Below are 6,654 nucleotides of genomic sequence, written 5' to 3'. Positions count from 1 at the left end.
TCTGTACTCATTAGTAGACAGCGTAGGGGGGAGCTCTCAGTACTCGCGCTCAAAGACGGCCTGGATAGACACGTCACCCCTACAGTCCTTCCATAACCAGAACCAACCGTGAACAGTGACTGGAAACACTAAGAAGGGACATTGAAATTTATCACTGTACAGAACTTTGAGTATTGCAGTTAAGTTTCTTATTAAGAACTGGATTTAATTAACCCTTTGAGTCCGAAAGGATTAAATCATCGTCCTTAAAGGATTAGTTGGTAAGGTTCCCAGTCGGTATATTAATTTGTTTTTATTGTATATTTAGCTTGTATAGTGTGTGTGTGTGTGTGTGTGTGTGTGTGTGTGTGTGTGTGTGTGTGTGTGTGTGTAATAATAAATAAATAATAATTAACGGTTGATTGAAAGAGCATGGCAGCCGGAAGGCTGAAAATATACAGTTACATAATTGGGAATGGGTCTCTTGATTTACAAACAATATACAAGTAACATAAGTGATACAAATATGATATATAATAACCAGGTGGGGAGAAGCTCATACTACAAGGCATTTCAACATAGTGACAATGCAAAAAGTAAGATTGACTGGGAGTGAACACACTGGTTGATTACAAGTTATTGATAATTTTTACAATGGTTGGGACTGGGCTGTTCTTATAGCGATCAGTACGTGCTCGTATGGGCTAGATGCGGTGTGTGTGTGTGTGTAATAATAATAATAATAATAATAATAATAATAATAATAATAATAATAATAATAATAATAATAATAATAATAATAATAATAATAAACGGTTTATTGAAAAAGTTCTGCAGCCCGAAGGCTGAAAATATACATTGGACATAAATGACTTATTACATACATTGGTGGTTTAACAAAAGCCTTCATTCGAGAAAGGTGAAGGAACATACAGTGAACATACAGATTAATGTTTACAGCGGAGGTCACGTAGATCATGTGAGCTGAGGTGTTGAGCAGCAGACACGTAGTGTAGTAACTCCCTCACAGGTGGTGTTATGAGGGGCTTGACGTGGTGTGTGTATGTGGGGGGGGTCAGTGTGGCAATTTTTTGGGGTAAGTTGACTCCTGACTCACTGTAAGGCCCACTGTATTGGAATTTCAGGTGCACAAACACACACACACACACTACATCCTTGACCACTGAAGGGTCAAGACGTATCTGGCGCTGCTCTGGCAGCTGCCAGGTCAACTGTTAAGTTGGCCCATACCAACTCCCTCCCCTGAACCCTCCTCCCCACCGGAATATCAACAAGTTCTCGCCAGAAGTTACAATTTCATTTAGGAAAGGAATGGAGCCAGTGTTGAACAAAGGTGAACTGTGGTGAACAGTGCTTAAGTCAGTGAGAACAACTCAACAGTAACAGCCGAGTCGTACCCAAGTTAACCTTCACACAGTGAGGTCCCAGGTACCCAGTGATAACTGCCCCTGAGACCCAACAACAACCAGCGATGTGTTAATCCGTCTACGATAGGAAGGCCTGGGACCACACCTCACTCATATAACACCATCTGTGAGGGAACTACTACACCACGCCAGGTCCCTCATAACACCATCTGTGAGGGAGTTACTACACCACGTGAGGTCCCTCCTAACACCATCTGCGAGGGAATTACTACACCACGTCAGGTCTCTCATAACACCACCTGTGAGGTAGTTACTACACCACGTGAGGTCCCACATAACACCATCTGTGAGGGAATTACTACACCACGTGAGGTCCCTCATAACACCATCTGTGAGGGAATTACTACACCATGTGAGGTGCTAACACCATCTGTTTCACACCACCTGTCACCACGTGAGGTCATAACACCATCTGTGAGGGTCAGGTGTGAGGGAATTACTACACCACGTCAGGTCCCTCCTAACACCATCTGTGAGGGAGTTACTACACCACGTCAGGTCCCTCCTAACACCATCTGTGAGGGAGTTACTACACTACGTGAGGTCCCTCATAACACCATCTGGTAGGGAATTACTACACCACGTGAGGTCCCGCATAACACCATCTGTGAGGGAGTTACTACACCACGTGAGGTCCCTCATAACACCATCTGGGAGGGAATTACTACACCACGTGAGGTCCCTCATAACACCATCTGTGAGGGAATCACTACACCACGTGAGGTCCCTCATAACACCATCTGTGAGGGAATTGCTACACCACGTCAGGCCCCTCATAACAGCATCTGAGGGAACTACTACACCACGTGAGTTCCTCCTAACACCATCTGGGAGGGAATTACTACACTACGTGTTTGCTGTTGAACACCTACATTAATCTGTATGTTCACTGTATGTTCCTTTACCTTTCTCTAATGAAGGCTTTTGTTAAACCACCAATGTATGTAATAAGGCATTATGTCCAATGTATATTTTCAGCCTTCGGGCTGCAGAACTTTTTCAATAAACCGTTAATTATTATTATTATTATTATTATTATTATTATTACACACACACACACACAGGCCAAAACTTTATACTGTTAGTAATTTCAAGGTATGATTAACTCACCAGAGCTTCTCCCAGTTTAACTCTGGTTCACCTGAAGATTAACCACCCTAATGCTAACCAAACCCAACCCAATTCTACCCAACCCAACCAACCCGACCTAATCAACCAGGTAAATCATTAGGGTGGTTATTCTCAGGTAAAATAATCTAATAATCTAGAGGAAAGAAGGAAGGAAGGAAGGAAGGAAGGAAGGAAGAAAGGGGGGACGAGTCTTCAGGTGGTCAGTAACTTAAAATTGTTGCTACAAGTTTCCTGTTATGTTACGATGTGTAAATATTTGTCTGTATTAAATTTGTACTAATATCTATGTTTTTTTTCCCTGGAGAGACAGAGAGAGAGAGAGAGAGAGAGAGAGAGAGAAATCAATGTTAAAGAGACTAAAATGAAAGAGATAGATAGATAGATAGATAGATAGATAGATAGATAGATAGATAGATATAACCATGAAGAAAACTCCAATTAAAAACATTATCTACTTCCAGGTCAAATTATATCACACAGTCAAAGGCTAAGAGAACACGTACTATTCCAGTGACGTGTGTACAGTTGCGGACACAATCCCCTGAACACTTGGTAATATCTGCCACCAACAGATATTAGTCAGGCTTAAACCATGTACACAGAGACAGTCACCAGCTACACAGACAGGGGCTATGGACGGGTTGTGTATAACTGTGATGACCCGAGACTATACAGGGTAGAGAGAGAGAGAGAGAGGGCCTGGGGAGTGAAAATGTGACAAGACACAAAATACCGAAGTCAGCGGTACAGCCACCCGATCAATAACAGCCACGACCACAAGGTTAGATTAGAGTGTGTATACATGATCCAGAAAACAGAGGAGTGTTATACATACACACACAGAGACTTGCAGACCAGCGAACCCGTACCAACAGACCGAGGACAGACACACAGACAGACAAAACCACTGCTCCAGGTGAGGCTCGAACTCACAACCCCGGCATGGCTCAGACACTGTCGTATAAGTACCGTGCGCTAACCGATTGCGCCACTGGAGCCTGTCAAAGGAATGCCGCCATCTTGATACACTTCATGAAGCGATGCCCAGTTGTTTGTTTGTCACCCTAGGATGGTGTTCACATGCTCGTTTTTCTGGGGATAACAAGTTTCCTCTTCCCGGACTCTCAGGAAGATCTGGGTCCACGACTTGGCCGCCTTCTCCAAAAATACGAAGAGCACAGCCATCCCCGCGGGCGTCCATGAGGGTGCTGCTTCCCGCGCCCCCACTGAATGACGGAAGCTCTTATTAGTGACGGAACTTCCGCGCTGGCAAAGCTCACCGCTCCTCCTACCCTCAACATTTCCCCGCCATCCAACACACTAATGCCTGTAACACTGTTGATCGCCTTGCCAAAGAAGCAACTCAGGAAGAGGGCATAGAAGTCCCTCAGCCCTCCCTAACCAACCTCACATCTAGGATACACACACAAACACACAGACTACTTGGGCTACAACAACGCTCTCTCCTCCCTGGAAATGCCATCCCTCAGTGTCCTCCACCACCACGCACTAGCAGGATTTGGCAGTGGACTACTGCACCATCCTCGTAATCGCCACCCCCTGCCACCGGCAGTCCCCCGCCCACCTCGCGCAGTCCGCCACTACAACAAAATTCAGCCCATAAGAGCCCGCACTGATAGATATAAGAATAGCACCATCCCATCTATTGTTAAAATAATAAACAGCTCCTGATTTATGTACTGTACAGCCCTGTAAATGTATTGAACGTATATTATTATGTCTAAATCACATGAAAGTTTGTATATTTTCAGCCACCGGCTGCAACTCTATTAATAAACCGTTTATTATTATTATTACACACACACACACACACACACACACACACACACACAAGACAGACAGACCCGACAGACAGCTTACGGATAAATGGTTCTTCAATATCATAGAGACACCGATCTATTTAACACACATACACTCAGAGAGTCAAGAGACACCGACACTAACAGGACGACAGAAAGCAACAAAACACTCCACGACCACAGAGAACCACACACAAACTGAGAAGGTTAGAACCATAAGGAAGAGATAGAGAGATAAACCAACCAGGAGACACACGGAGGAGATGACGTACCAACAGACTGAGGACAGACAGACACACAGACAAAACCACTACCCCAGGTGAAGCTCGAACTCACAAACCCGGCATGGCTCCACACACTGTCGTATAAGTACAGTGCGCTAACCGATTGCGCCACTTGAGGCTGATACTAGGGAAGTCACCTATAGAAATCACCTCAAGAGTTATGAGATAAATAGATAGGTACGTAGTCAGTAAAAAGTATTCAGTAAAATCGGTAAAAAAAATCAGTAAAATCGGTAAAAAAAATCAGTAAAATCGGTAAAAAGTATTTAGAAAAACGTATTCGGTAAAATCAGTAAAAAGTATTCAATAAAATCAGTAAAAAAAATATTCCGTAAAAAGTATTCAGTAACATCAATAAAAGGTATTCAGTAAAAATTCTTCAGTATAATCAGTAAAAAAAATTATTCAGTAAAACCATCATAAAAGTTTACATTGATTCAGCAGACAGCGGTAAACAATAAGTAGATTAATTGCTATTTTTATATTCAACTTTATTTATTTATTTAACTCTCTCTCTCTCTCTCTCTCTCAACCACGTCATTAACATGTATCGATCACTGAACACTTCACCAAACAATGATATAAACATTATACTCCTCAACAATGAAAGAGGGCAATTAGGATCACCTGAAGATTAACCACCCTAACACTAATCTACGGCAAATCTCCCAGATAACGTTACGGTGTTTAAGCATCAGTTGAAATAAGGTTCCATGAGGGGGGGGGGCCTATCTCCACAAGCACAGTACCACAATAACACCACGTTGGGAACACCGCTTCTTGTCCCATCAGTGAAGTTAGCAACATTAGGTCTGGCTAGTACTGAGATGGATGACCACCTGGCCCTAACAACTTTAGGACTCTACTGACATAGGGACTCTAATGGCATAAGGACTCTATTGGAAACAAGCTCTCATGGCTTCGTCAGCTGTCCTTGGTAAAATTGGCTGAAGATCGATTACTCAATTACAGGTATTTCATAACTAATTAATTACAGCAACAGAAGAAAGTGGTTTGTACTACTATTATAATGTTGCTCTGGAAGAGGAAAACTCGGCTTGTTTGAATAACGATATTACTATCTATCTATCTATCTATCCATCTATCTATCAATATGTGTGTGTGTGTGTGTGTGTGTGTGTGTGTGTGTGTGTGTGTGTGTGCGTGTGTACTTTATCAGCGTGTGTGTGCGTGTGTACTTTATCAGCGTGCGTGCGTGTGTATGTATGTGCATTGTTTCAGCGTACCTGTGTGTATGTGTGTGTAATAATAATAATAAAAATAATAATAATAATAATAATAATAATAATAATAATAATAATAATAATAATAATAATAATTAACGGTTTATTGAAAAAGTTCTGCAGCCCGAAGGCTGCAAATATACATTGGACATAAATGACTTATTACATACATTGGTGGTTTAACAAAAGCCTTCGTTAGATTAATGTTTACACACGTAGATCATGTAAGCTGAGGTGTTGAACAGCAGACACGTAGTATAGTAACTCCCTCACAGATAAGGAGTCTGCAATAGGCCGGTTGGCCTGTGCATGGCAGCTCCTGTCGAGAGTTACAACCACCCTCTATCATCCATGAATCTATCTAGCCTCATTTTAAAACTTTCCAGCGTTCCAGCACTTACTACAAAGTTGGTAAGCTTGTTCCACTCGTCCACCACCCTATTTGTGAACCAGTTTCTTCCTATCTCCCTCCTAAACCTAAGCTTATCCAACTTGAATCCGTTGCTCCGAGTCCTATCCTCCTCGGATATTATAAGAACTTTATCTATATCTCCTTTATTGATTCCTTTCACCGACTTAAATACTTCTATCATACCTCCCCGCACTCTTCGTCTTTCTAGGGAATGCAAGTTAAGTTTCTTTAACCTATCCTGATATGGAAGGTTTCTAAGTCCCGGTATCATTTTCGTCATTCTTCGCTGCACCGACTCTAGTGAATTGATATCCATTCTATAATAAGGGCACCAGA

The 6,654-nt window shown here is 42.3% G+C and overlaps 1 non-coding gene across 1 annotated transcript; it reads right to left on the bottom strand.

The window, feature by feature from the left end:
* Positions 1 to 3,466: 3,466 nt before the first annotated feature.
* Positions 3,467 to 3,556, bottom strand: Trnai-uau. Its single transcript is given in 2 exon segments — positions 3,467 to 3,502; positions 3,519 to 3,556. It is a non-coding gene; the product is annotated as a tRNA-Ile (tRNA).
* Between the last annotated feature and the right edge of the window lie 3,098 nt (positions 3,557 to 6,654).

This window comes from Homarus americanus, unplaced genomic scaffold (assembly GCF_018991925.1).
Source record: "Homarus americanus isolate GMGI-L3 unplaced genomic scaffold, GMGI_Hamer_2.0 scaffold40565, whole genome shotgun sequence".
Taxonomy (NCBI): domain Eukaryota; kingdom Metazoa; phylum Arthropoda; class Malacostraca; order Decapoda; family Nephropidae; genus Homarus; species Homarus americanus.
The sequence above is the reverse complement of the archived record's forward strand: the minus strand, read 5'-3'. Positions and strand labels throughout refer to the sequence as shown.